At 43.2% G+C, this 13,595-nt stretch overlaps 1 long non-coding RNA gene across 1 annotated transcript; it reads right to left on the bottom strand.

Annotated features, from left to right (window-relative positions):
* Positions 1 to 10,889: 10,889 nt before the first annotated feature.
* LOC309885815 lies at positions 10,890 to 12,988 on the bottom strand. The gene is made up of 5 exons (XR_014318851.1): positions 12,746 to 12,988; positions 12,314 to 12,337; positions 11,804 to 11,882; positions 11,492 to 11,547; positions 10,890 to 11,055 (listed from the first exon to the last, which is right to left on the bottom strand). It is a non-coding gene; the product is annotated as an uncharacterized lncRNA (long non-coding RNA).
* Between the last annotated feature and the right edge of the window lie 607 nt (positions 12,989 to 13,595).

The following is a 13,595-nucleotide window of genomic DNA, read 5'->3' on the forward strand; positions in this document are numbered from 1 at the left end:
CTGGTGGGGAAAGAAAATATTTAATCCACATGGCTGGGGCATTACAGTTAACAAATCATTAGTGCAGAATTCACCAGGACAAACTGCACGAACACTGCTAACTGTAAGGACTGGAGGGGCCTGGGATCCCAAGCTGGACCCGTGTTTGGGATCACAGTGCCGACAGCTTGCATGAAAACTGCTTAAGCCCACGACTCAGTTACTGTTCAACGGGGAATTGGAGGTGCTTTGTTTCTAGGCTCAATGGGGCTTACGTTTTCTATCTTCTCTCCTGTAAGTATGCAGAGAAGACAGCTGTTTTACCTTTGGGTGAGCTTATGGCTTTACATAAAATTGAAAACCTGGTTTAATATAGTCAAAAAAGACAAGAGTTGTTCAACACCACCCTTAATTATTCGTGCAGATTTCTAAATCCATTTCCAGGGTTTTCTGCCTCCTAATAGCTTATTGATTTTGTGGCTTGTCTGCCACCGTTTATTCTTCTTTGCATTTTAGTAGTTCTGAGGAGAAAGCAAACCCATGCAGCCTGTTTTAGCCCTCAGGAAGGGGTTGCTAAGCTGCATCTGGTGGATTTGGCTGAGGAACCAGCTGTCAGCACGGCTCTTTAGGAGCCCTCTTGCACACTGCATCCCTCAGTGAGTTGTTAGTGGAAATCACAGCTAGAATTAGACCTCAGAGTATCATACTACAGGCACATCTGTCCTCCAGGTATGAATACCTGGAATAAATACACAGGAACTCATGCTGGTTATATACAATACTACAAGAAAAGGGAAGGGACATTGGCTATAACAAAATCCGGGTGTATTGCCATGGGAATGAGCCTACTTTTCCTCTTCTGCAACTGCCTCTTGTCCTGCTACTACCTCCAGGCAAGACCTGCAACTTCAGCTTCAGATACAAATGAAATGTAGGCTGGCAGCAAAGAGTTGATCTTTGCCCACACTGTGCTCTGGTACACGCTAACCCAGCTCCTACCAAACAAACTCCTGTTGAATCCTGCACATAGCAGTGCAGGCAGAAAGCCTCAGAGGTGGCTGCATCCCCACACACACAAAATAGGAGAGAGGCATCTCCTTCAGAGCTACCTCCACACATGCCTTTCCAATCGAACTTCACCATTCATTTGTTGCTTGCTTTCATCTCCTCTGTACACACCTGCCTGTTCAATTATGAATGCAAAGGCTAAGTCATTTTCCAGCAGCTCTGGGGGAAGCTGCACTTGCCTGCAAGCTCAGAGCTCCCTTCCACCACATGGAAACAGCTTTTCACAGAGCTGCAGGCAAAAAACACAAAACTTAGCCTGTTTCATATCCATGCCCTTTGCCTGCCTCCATTTGCCACGCAAACCTGCCAGCTACAGCTACCTTCAGGGTCTTTGCAAGAGAAGGAAAGGAAAGGAAAAGATTAGCAGGCACATTAAAAGGGTGAGATTTTCAGAAGAACAAAGCCCCTTTCCAAGCAGCTGAGGAGGAAAGGCTTAAGCCAACCAGGTGATAGGCATCTCCCCCAACAACGTGCAAAAATGACTGTAAAAATCTGTCCATTGTTCAGCTAGGAATAGAAGCAGTAGGATAGGTTAGAGCACAGCAATGCTCAGATCACCAAGGTCATCGCCTGGAGATGGATGGTTTGTCCTGCTCAACACCCAGGGAGAGCAACACCACTTCCAATGCTAATGAAACGTTATAAACTGGGAAGACACACAGTCAACAGGTGAGAAAAAAAAAGGAGGATGGGGAAAGGGGGAAATGAAAAATCAGATCAGAAACAACACGGTCAGCACAGAGCCCTGGGAGCTCTCAGAGCAGCCACAGGAGGGCAAAAGGTCTCAGAGCCACCACAGCGTTTGGGACAAGTTAAGAGAAGAAAATCAAGCAACTGGTAAATTAGAGAGAAACCCTGTGCTACACGGAAATGCTGCAAGCTCAGAGAGTCACAGCAAGCTCCGTTAAACCTTTCCACCACTCGCTACTCCAACACTTTCTATTTTTCAGACGCGCCGGGTGGTGGCACGGGTCACTGCCTGCAACGTGCAACAGGAGCCAAGTCCCCAGAGCGGCACCAAGCAGCTGCTGCGGGCAGCCTGGGAGAAAAACCTGCTTCCCATCTCAGCCCTCTGCACATCTCGCTGCTGGAGCTGTCCTTGTTCTAGCTCATTAACCTGAGCAGATACTGCTTCTTTAAGCTGCAGGACTAATTAGGAGGCAGTAGAAGGCAGGAGTTATTTTCCCTACACCAGGCTGTACATACACCCAGTGGAATAGCAGCTTTATTTTAAGGGGTCATTTTCATACAAAGTGCATCTTGCAGACAGCTCTTAGCAGCCAGGTGGGTGATGTTCTCGGCGTGCACACCTCAGCTGCTAACACAGAGGTATCGGCGCTCTGCCTGCCACACCAGTCTGATTTAAAAGTTAGCACCACACAACTTCAACACATCTCACATTTAAAGGGATTAAAAAGGCATTTTCTGGTGGTAACTGTATGCCAGGATCAAGTAATCAACGATACCCGATAGGAAATAAGGTCCCAACCCATCTGAAGGGCATTTCTGAATCAATGCCACATAGGTGCAACAAAACATTGTCCTTGCTGTGCAACTTGGGTATTTGCATTCAAGTCTCCGTTACCTTGTCCTTATTTTAATCCGTGTACTTCCAACTCACCAGTTTCTTTCCCCTCTCCCTCCTAAGCCCACCAAAACCCCTTCCAAAAGCAGGGCTGCACCTCACATGGAGCTCCTTGAGCTGCGGCTCCGTGCAGAGCTCAGGCAGGCTCTGGTGCCAGCAGCTCCTCCCAAAATCCCTCTACACACCAGGATCAGCATCTGCCCAGCAGCATTTCCTCCTCCTCCTCCCTCCTTAACCTCTAGGAAAACCTGCAGGGTGGGATTAGACACCAATTCATCCAGGTATCACCATTTTTCCTACCTGCTGTAATTCCTCTTAGTCACCAACTCTTCTTCCTCTGGCAAGTGTGACCTGCTGCCTGCAAGTCTGCTGCTTCAGGGGCTTCTTTCCTCATCACCGCCTAGAAGTGCAGCTTTCTGTCCTCACCTGCATCCCCAAACCACCCAGCACTGCCCACTTCGCTGCCACATCCCTGCAGCTTCCACCCTGCAGGAGAAATCAGATAATAAACGTAGTGTTCTTTATTTATAGAGTACTGGATTCTGTTAAGGAAAGAAAGGGAGACAAAAAAAACTTGCCTTGTGCCTGAGCTGAGTGTTTTGGGGAGCACTAACTGGGAGACAGTTGTTTAAAATGAGGGGGAGGCTCAAAACGAGGAGAGCTGCAGGTGGTGCTGCACCTGGAGCACCAACGAGCAGCAGCTGTGCAATCACCAAGGGTCAGCAAATGCCCAGCCCAGCCCTGTGCCAGTCTGTGAACAACCTTAGGGTTTTTTTTAGGGAGGGTTTTCCAAGCTTTAATGTTGTTCAGCTCAGAGCGTGCCACCCCTTCTTGCAGTTACCTGCAGACTTCGCTTTTTAGCATGTGATCAGATCGTCAGAGGCCATAGGGGGGATTAGGGAAATTGCCAGACTGATTAGGTGCGGCTTTAATCCCTCAGATCAGGAAATAAGACCTGCAAAACACGAACCTAAGGGCTTTGGTGGAAATATCTCCACGGCATCTGTCAGAGGGCACAAATCTTATTTTGTATTTACAGTTCTGCACAAATACCCTCTCTTAATCGACCCCAAATCCTCACACCCTGTATCTGTGCTCCCGGTTGTTGTCTCCAGAGGAAAGATGTTTCCCCAAGTGCAGTGTTACTTCACTGCCACTTTCTACTTTCTTTTTTTAATCTTGCTTTTATGTTCCCTCTGCCATCCACCATCTCCAGGCACTTCACACGTCTCCTGCAACATCCCATCTGCGAACCCAGTGCTCTGACCTGCTGCTTTCTGGGTGAGAGGAGTTTCCCTGGAGGCAGAACTGCCTTCTCCACCTTCCTTGCAGAAACTCCCTCCAAAGGCACAGGCTAATGAGCTTTCCTACTAGAGAAACCAACCTCAGAAACGGGCTGAACGTGGCCAACAGGCACCCAGAGCAGGGGCATGCATCAGACCAGGGCTGACCCTTTATTTGTGTAACCAGCTCCAGGCCTTGCATCAGTTCTTCACCCAGCTGCGGTGTCAATGCTCTTCCCTCAGTCCTGCTGTCTGCCTCAAAACTCTGCTTTCTCCTCATCTTTAGCCTCTGAGCTGCTGACACGCTGCCAAGTGACACAGTCACTGCTGCTGTCATCTCCCAAACCCTTTTTGAAGCATAAAAGCAGTAGCTTTGAAATTCTCTCTCCTTGATGTGGTCTCCCATTTTGCATTACCAAACAGCTTGGCACTGACACAAAGGCTCTGTTGCCTCCTGCAAGAGGGAGCCTCTTCCTCCCCCCTGTGCAGATGCTCCTGCAGAAGCACACAGGCTGGCTTAGCGAGGTGATGGGATATGTATTAAATCAAATTTAAAGTGTAACTTGGTACAGTGGCTTTCCATTATTTTCTGAAATCACCGTGGCATTTCCAAGCTCCAGGTTCTTACCCTGCTTTGAAACAATTCTCATCATTTTCACAGCAGGCACCCTCTGCATTTCACATCGCAAGGAGCACTCAGCAAAAGATTTTATTTATTTACTGCTACAGTTGAAGGTAATAAATAGCTGGTTTGACATTACTTAAGTAAAAGCATTTATCCAACAACCCACCAAGTTGCCCCTCCCTTTTCTCACTCACCCCATAAGTCTGATCTCCGCTTTCTTTACCCGTGCTGTGGACATAATACAGCTTCCCAGGAACACTGGCAGACCATTTCAGGGTTATCTGATGGAGGCACAAGAGATGTAAAGCATTTCAAATGTTTCATCTGCTGTCACTGCGGGCTGTGTTAAATGGCTGCTGGACAGCAGATTGCTTGAGCACTAGCATTGCGTTTGCTAGCAGATAAGCACTCTGATAACCTAATTATTATAGGAAGTGTTCTATACCACTGGAATTGTGATCCAGATATTTATTAATAAAGTTTAAGCTCTTCAGGAAAATTCACTATCCGGATGGTAAGCTTAGACTTTGCCTCTTGGCTGGGAAGTTTGTCTCAATGTGCTAGCATCAAACCTATTCCATCCTTCAAAAACAACACCAAGCTAACACAAATCATCAAATGCAGATGTCAAATGTACAGAATACAAGAAAAAGAAAGACAACCAAACCTGAATAAATTATCCTCCCAAGGGACCTGGAAAAGTGCAAGAAAGGAGGTAATTAAAAAAAAATAAAATCTAGAAAATAAGATGATCAAGAAAAAAACAAACAAAAAGCCATAGACAGCATTGGGAACATGGATCATTATTCCATTCATTTAGCAAGTTCAAGTTGCAGCTGTGCTACGCAATCCTTTTATCACAAACCATTACAAATACAAACCCTAATTATGAAAAATCTAACTACCAAATTGTGAAAACGAACAAGTGTCTAATAAGAAAAGCATATACAGGAGAGGTCTTTATCTCCAAATTACTGGAGGTAAAACTTTTGGCATTTCAAATTGATTAAAACAGCAGGGATTTCAAATTCCATCTCCTTAATATTAACGATTTACTCATTTGTATTTTGCTCAGGGTTTCCAGCTCCACATGCAGGTGCTGGTCTGCAGAAGGTGTTTATTGACTTCAGCTGAGCTGAAGCTCAACACTCACCCCGAGAGATGCACCTGGGCTTTGCTGCATGAAATGCAGCAGGTCCTGAAGCTGAATGCACTTGAGAGAAAGATAATGAAGGGGAGGCCGTTCGTCATGCTTTCTTTTTATTTTTGCTAGAGAAAAAAACTGTCACTCCATCGGCTCATCACACTGTTTAATCATGAGCTGTGTTACTCCCATCAAAGAAAACAGAGGCTTAGCCTTTGCTGGTTCTAGTCTAAGAAATATTATTAACAGCCAATTAAAGTGACATCTTCACCGTACAGGGGGGATTCTCTGTGTGGTAATGAAAGTTGCAAATCTTATTAGAAGGAAATTGCAGAAACACCATGTTTCCCCAAACAAGCACCTTCCAAGGTCTCAAAATCTTCCTCTACAGTAAATGTTCTGAAGGTGATGGCTGCACCATCTTGTGGTCTCAAACATCATGTGGTAAAACAGGGCAGATGCTCTCCCTCTTCCTAAATTAGAGCCCAGGTGCACAAATGCTTACATTTTTCTAAATATATTATTTTTTTGCATGCACTAAACGAAATTCCACCTGTTCCCTTCTTAAAATCTCAAGGAGGGTTAGGATGAGTTCATTGTGTTTGGACTAAGATTGATGTTAAGCGTAAAACTGAGACACTAAATTACACCAACTGACAAAATAAGGTGCTTTTGTTCTACCAGACAACTAAATAACGTGTTGACCTTGTCCTTCTTTACAGAAACACACAAAATGTGATAAAGCTTTGGCTGCACAAAGCCAATCAGGTGTTACAAACGTTGCTGAGCTCAAGGCCCATGTTAGGAAGGTCAAACATCCCATGGGTATTTGGAGTAGCTCAGAGTCTGACTCCAGCATCTGAAAAACTGTAACAAAGCATTTGCTAATGCAGCAGTTGGAAGAAAACAAACCTCTAAATTTTCCTTGCATGACACTAATATCATCTTAGTCATTCCCTGCCAGAAAACTGCAGTTCCTCTGACAGCACCTTGCTTTCTCCTCCACTAATTTGAAAGGACGAGGGAGAGAAGAGTTGAAAAATTAACTGCTCTTCCATCTACCTGCAAGAAATAAGGAGTGAAGTTTTACAATTTAGGACAGTCTTCATTCTGAAATATGCAGTACATCCCTTCCTCCCTTCTAATTAAGTTGATACAGCCAGCCAGAATTGACTCAACTGGAATAGCAGCTACCAAGCCAAGAAAGAGCACGTTTTTAGATTGGCTTTAGTTAATAGCTGGGATCTATTAATTACAGTAATTCATGGTTTCGCTAGAGCGCTCATTTTAATGCTTATGTAGATATGATTGCTTTACAATAACTAATCAGGAAATAACGATAATCAGCATTTACATGAAACATGAAGCTTGCAAACTACAAGCGTGCTGGAAAGGCAGCCACCTCCCCACATTTTCTCAGCCCCCGATGGCATTACCCACACCATGCTTGCTTTCCCGTCCCACAGCTTTTTTTATGCAGCATTGGAAGGAACAAGGGATGAAACCAATGCACCTTCAACTGGCATACTCAAACCCTTTGCACCGTGCACGTTTAATACTTCTTTTGATTCATTCTCCCACCTTCAGCACTGTAACACCTCAGCCTATTTTTATTAATTTTATATTCTGCCTCCAATGGACTTGCGAGCTGCCTGTTTGTGCCTTTTAAGGACTGTCAGCTGACAAATTCCCCGAATAGATTAGAGGTCAGCACCACCTCATCTTATTTAGTGTCCTACATACAAAGGAACCTGAGGATTTGAGTCTGCTTATGATTATGTGAGAATTCACATCACAAAGTGATCTCTACTGTCGGCGTCCTCAGCACCATCTGAGTACAGCAGGGAAGATGTGAATGGGAACAAGAAGCCTATTACCCAGAGCAGCTCCTCTCCATCAGGTCAGCAGTTACAGCATGTAGTTTGTGGATAATGGCACCATATGTAATCATTATGTTTTCACACAAATGAATTACTACATGACATCGGCATCTCGATTATTGCTAAGAACTGGCACTCAGCCATTCTTTGCTTCACGGCGTAAGATTTATTTTCTTGCTGCTTTAATACTATCATCTATTTTAGAATTATCTGTGGTTGTCAGCTGCTTAAGTGCCAGGGACTCCTGCCAACTGCTCTCTTAAATCTTCAGAAAATCCAAAATAATTGTGTTTTAAAATCAGGATTTATTTTTGTCACTTATTTCATAACACTGGAAAGTCGATGTCTTTTAAACGTAGTAAAACCAGAATGATCTTATTTCCCCTCCCCTCCATGCACTGTTAGGATAAATACTAAGATTATTTAATGTTTCCATTTAAGTTCATAGTAATACATTACGTTCAGGACACCTGTTTTGGTCAAAAGGCACCATATTCTAATAGGAACAACACTTTTGTATTCATTCATCTTAGCAAAAAACAGCTTGTTATGAGGATCCCTGCTGAGGAACTTTGTTTTTGATGAAAACAATAAACAAATACCAAAAGGAAACTCTTGAATAATTAATCATAATAGATACCACCAACTTGTAACCTCAATAAACCTAGATAAGCTGTATCCTGTTTACTAAAGTATTCCCCAATCAACTCTTTCCCATTTTAATGAGATCATTCTGATACATACAAGCAAGAGCAATTACAAAAATAGGTTGCAGCAAAACCTATCTTGAGCAAATTAAACAGCACATTGAACTGCTGAGCAAAAAAAACACTGAGAAGTTTCTGTTAACAGGGGGCGTGTGGCCCCAGTAACCTCCATTATCACTAATGGCATACAGAAACGCATTTAAAACGAAGTCAGGTTGCTTGAGCTCTTTCTGAAACCTTTAAGAACATTAATTCCAGTACATATCGTGTCAGCTAAAAGAAAAAGTATCACCTGTCAACAAGTTCTCATACACAAGTTTTTAAAATTATGTGAAAAGAATTTTGTTTCTTAAAACAGGGAACAGAATGCAACTATTTAAAATTTTAATTTAAACAAACATTAGAGCAAACTGTTCTTCATATTATTCAAGTACGCATTCAGGTAAGAAGAAACTAATTAGATCCAAACAACTTTTGCATACTCCATTACCCAGGTTGAATGTTTACATTAAACTCTCTATCACAATAATGCCCTTAGGAGGAATCGAGATTAATTTACCTGCATGGTATTACACTATCAGCCACTCTATGACTTTTAGATGTTTCTCTGAAAAATACTTAACCTCTTCTGGCATGATTAAAACATTTAACTCTGGCTTTATGCTGGCAGAAGTCTCTGAAATACTATTTCATACAGTTAATCCCCTAAGCAAAGATTTACGTAGTGGTTCTACTGATATGAATTGGATAGCATTCTAGAGCCTTGTGTAACAGAGCTATGTTAATTTATGACTATTAAAAGTTAATTTCTTTCAACTTTCATACTTGACTGGCTATTTCAAAGAGCACAAGTGAATTGTACAGAACTGTTTTGAGGTCATTCCTAACTTCTTGCTCAATCAGTTAGTGTCTGGTTAAGGAATAACAAGCAGAAATGCAAAATTCAGCTAAGGCAAAGATAAACCTCGCTCCCCACTGGTAAAAATGGTGTTCCAGTAACTACAGTGTCCTAAGAGATTGGCCTCTACCAAATACACCCTTCCTATGAACCTCAGGAAAGCAGGAGACTGGGACATGCCAAGTGTGTGAAGTATGTTCCAGTTCAGCCAGTGAATACAGTGTCATGGTCCTTTCAAACCCCAAACCTGTGGCTTAACAAGACCTTACATGCCTTTTGCACAACCATCAGACACCACAGCTCACCTTGACACCGACCTGTGATGCCACATCAGCTGCAACAAGCCACAGCACCTTCTTTCTTTACCTAAGCTACACAAGGAATGCAGTCACAGCTGGGGAGGTCCCTGAAGTCTCACCGGTCCCTCAGGAGTGGAAAAATACCGACACTCCACTGTCACTGCTTTCTCCCTTGTCTTGCCATCCTGAGAGGAAGCAAACCCTCTTTGACAGTGGTTTTATGGACTACAAAATCCCTGGGTACACCCGTCCCCTGCTTTTTGTTTTATGATAATCAAGAACTGTTCACCTAAATTACTACAGTAAAGATACTACTCATCACGAGGCAGGATTTTTGACTTTAAGATATTTTGTCAGCTGTCTTTAAAGGCTACTTCCTGGCCATACACCCTCTGACAAAACTTAACATGGAACAAAAGTTTCATTGCTTTCAGAAGCAAGATGTATTTTACTCAGAGCTATACAGTTAACATTTAGATTGTTGTTGGCACAGCATGAGTGTGTGGTCACAATTAATTAATTAGTGATCTTGACCTTTTTCAGAATGCACACTTTCAAATCTGCACTAAAAATTTTCACTTGGTGACACCAAGTGGGCAAAATGATCAGCAACATATGCACTGATAGGCTGTCAGTGCACATGCTCCATCATTATACATATGGTGAGACAGATTCCATACCTCCTGTACAAATATAACGAGCACTGCAGTGTTCGAGCCCGCCAGTTTTACTTCCATAACAAACCTCAGTGGAAGTTTCAGCCTCAGATGCAGTGTTCCTCATCCCAGCATCTCGACTTTAAATGCAGATTCCTCCCTAAACTTGGCACCTTCCATTAACCTACCTTCATTGCACATCTGTCTTAGAGTGGGCACTTATCACAAAAGCAGCCTCTTTTGCTCTTACCAGTTACACCCAGATAGCCAACAATTTGCAGAGGATCTTTCCATTCCTCTGCATCTGGAAATTACTTCTCACATTTGGACCACAGCTAGAATGCTGGTACTACACAAACAGACTCTGTTGCATCCACATTAGGCTTTAAAAAAAGAGGCCAAAGTAAGGCATAAGTATTACGTTTGGAACAAGCTACAGAAACAGTTGTGTTTGCCCTGATTGGACCATTTGCTTTTCTTGCTGTAGAGGTATTAAGGCCTAATCTCCACAGTAATTACAGTAGCAGTATTAGTATCATTTGTTTAAACTGTTTAAAGCAAGTAAATTACCGAACACCAAATAGAACGCTTACGCAACTAAAAGCTGTTTACATTATTTGCAGTAATTGCACTGCAGTGTATACATCTGCTACTTTATCATATTATAGCTAATCACACAAGTGTGCAGTTCGTTTATCAAAAACATGTCGTGTAATGGAAAGTCGTTTCTGTATGCAGCCAAGTAACAAAAATAGACCCAAGATGGTTTTATGAGAATTTTAATGTGTGTAATCGTAACAGTAGAATCGTCTTTTCTTAAGATCTATGGACAACAAAATATGTAGCGTTTACACAGACTAGTCCCCAAGCTCACATGCAAGTTTCCTTGGATTCCTTCTTCCTCAGACAAACTTACTTTCAGCGTGAACACCTGTAATAAAACAGCATGGATAAGTTAACCATTCAACACTAATTATTAACCCATTACTTAATATAAGAGATATCATCAGAAAAACCTTTGCTCACCACCACTCAATCTGCCGGTAATTCCAGCAAATTTTGGTTTATTTCATCATATGATATCCACAAATAAATTGTTACATTTCTAACAGAAGTAATAGCCTTTGTCTATTCTAGCACTGTCAGCATAACTGCAGTGCAGAAGACAGCTGCTCATATACATTTACCCTCAGTATTTTAAGCTCAATAAAGCATTTTTTTTTTGGTCCTAGAATTCATTAATTGTACTTTTAGAGATAAGAACATATAGAAATAGGGCCAATGACAATGTTTTTAATTATGTAACTTCTCTGAGACTGTAGCCAAAAAGCATCACAAGGAATTACGAGCATACAGATTAAACTTACCCCAAACAATCTCCTGCTCTTGCAGTCGCACTTCCTTTCCCAGGACTTGTGAAGGGCTATAACATCAATTGATAGACATTAGTGTATGTGGCAGCAGAGACCCGGAAACTATACTTAAATATTGCTGGAAATAGGTATCATAGGGCTTATTTTGAGGAGCAGAGGAGGGAAAGTAGATTGATTCAAGCTATGAAGGATGAACCTACAAAATTTGTTTCTCATGTTTTTGGCAACCTATAAAACCCATTTATTCTCACCTTGGATTTTAGAGGATATAAAGCTCTACAGAGTCCAGTGGAATTAATCACTTACCTTCACAATAGGGCCAGCTCCACCGAGCTACCTGCTCCCAGTCCTAATCACATCATGCTTATCTGGAAATATCAGGCATCTGCAGAGCAAATAAACGTTTCCTGATTAGTGCTAGCAGATGAATTTCCAGACAAATCAAACTGCACGCACATGTAGCTGTATTTCAGACAAATAAGAAGGTTATCGTCAGTTCTCGCATCTGACGGCACTTCCTATTCAAGGGTATCATCATCAACAGCCAACAACTTTTGCATGCCACTACTTGAAGTGATTAACTGCTTGTACATTTTTCCTTTTGTTGATAAAAAGGGTTAACTGTTAGCTCAATGGGACATAAAATAGTTTTGAGCAGCTTTATTTCCTTAGCTAACTTTAAGCTGTAAGTATTATACATTACTTTCATTTAACAGTCCTGTATTTAACTACTTTACATTGTTAGTAATATAAGGAAAAGCCTAGAACTTTCTGAACAACTTGGTGCAGTTTAGAAGAAAATAAACTTTAACTTACCCTTTGCTTCAAGACATCTTCCTGCTGGGGAAATAAAAACAAAACAAGCATTGTTAGGGTACAATTTAATATAATTCTCTGGAATTACTACAAGTACAGTTATTGTAGTAACTAAAAACAATTAAAAACCTCCCAAATGTTTCTCAAATAGCTTTCACTAGCCACGAACCCCCTTCAACAGTTTTTACTCAAGAAACTTCCCTTGAGCTGGTTGCCAGAGCATATTTGCCACAAAGGGAAGTTTTTCACGTCAAAAATCCACAGAACATCAACTAGAAAGTTGTAACGCTCGCTGCACGGCAAGGATTTGGTACACCAAAGTACAAACGAAAAAGGAAAAGGGATAAGCCGTTTGCTAAAAAGGGTAAAAACCCACAGCAGGCCTCCGCCGCCCCCTCCGAAGCCACTCACCCCCCCAGCCCCGTCACGTACCGCGGAGCAGGCCCCGAGGCCGTCCCAGTGGGGCCCGGTGTCGGTGTCCGCCCGCTGCCCGCCTCCATGCGAGGCCTGTGGGGACGAGAGGAGCGAGACCCCTTCTCCCCCCCGCCGCTGCCTCCCATGGTCCGGCCCAGCCCTAGGGACCACGAGGCACGGCCGCTACCACCACAGCCGGAGAGGGGGGTGCAAAATGGCGGCACCCAACGGCCCCTCACGGAGCGCACCACACCGCCGCCAGCCGCGCTGGGCGAAAGGGCGGGAAGAATCGCGGCCGCTGCTTATAAAGGGTCGGGGCGCACCACTCTGAGGCGGGGGGGAGTGGGCTGGGCCACTGCTGCCGCGGGGGGGCGGGCGGGCGGGCGGGGCGGAGGCGGCCATTTTCTGCAGTGGGCTCTGAGGGGAACGGACCTCGTGGAAGGGGGTGGCAAAAAACAAAAGAAAACAACAAAAAAACCTCTTCTTGCACACAAGGAGACGGGGATGCAGTGTTTTTGTTCAGAAAAGCTGCACTACCGTCCCTTTGTTACTTATGTTCCAGTAAAGGAGGGGTTGTCAGGGTTGTAATAAATATTGTGTGATAAATTTGTTAATCAAACCCATAGGGTGTCTTGTCAAGCTGTTTTAACCTTTGTAACCTTGTGCAATTGGAAGGTCTCTAACTGCCATATCCTGTCATGCTGCCACAACCTTAAGGACTCCAACCACAACATCCCGTTAAGCAAATAAAATGTAGTAACTCGAATGTCCAAATAATGAGAGACGATCCTTAGCTGTATAAATGCCCGTATAACGCCAAGCTCATTACCCACAACGCAGAGGAAGACGATGTTCTTAATCCCCGCAA

The sequence above is a fragment of the Aythya marila genome, assembly GCF_965140915.1.
Source record: "Aythya marila genome assembly, chromosome: 20".
In the NCBI taxonomy this organism is placed as follows: domain Eukaryota; kingdom Metazoa; phylum Chordata; class Aves; order Anseriformes; family Anatidae; genus Aythya; species Aythya marila.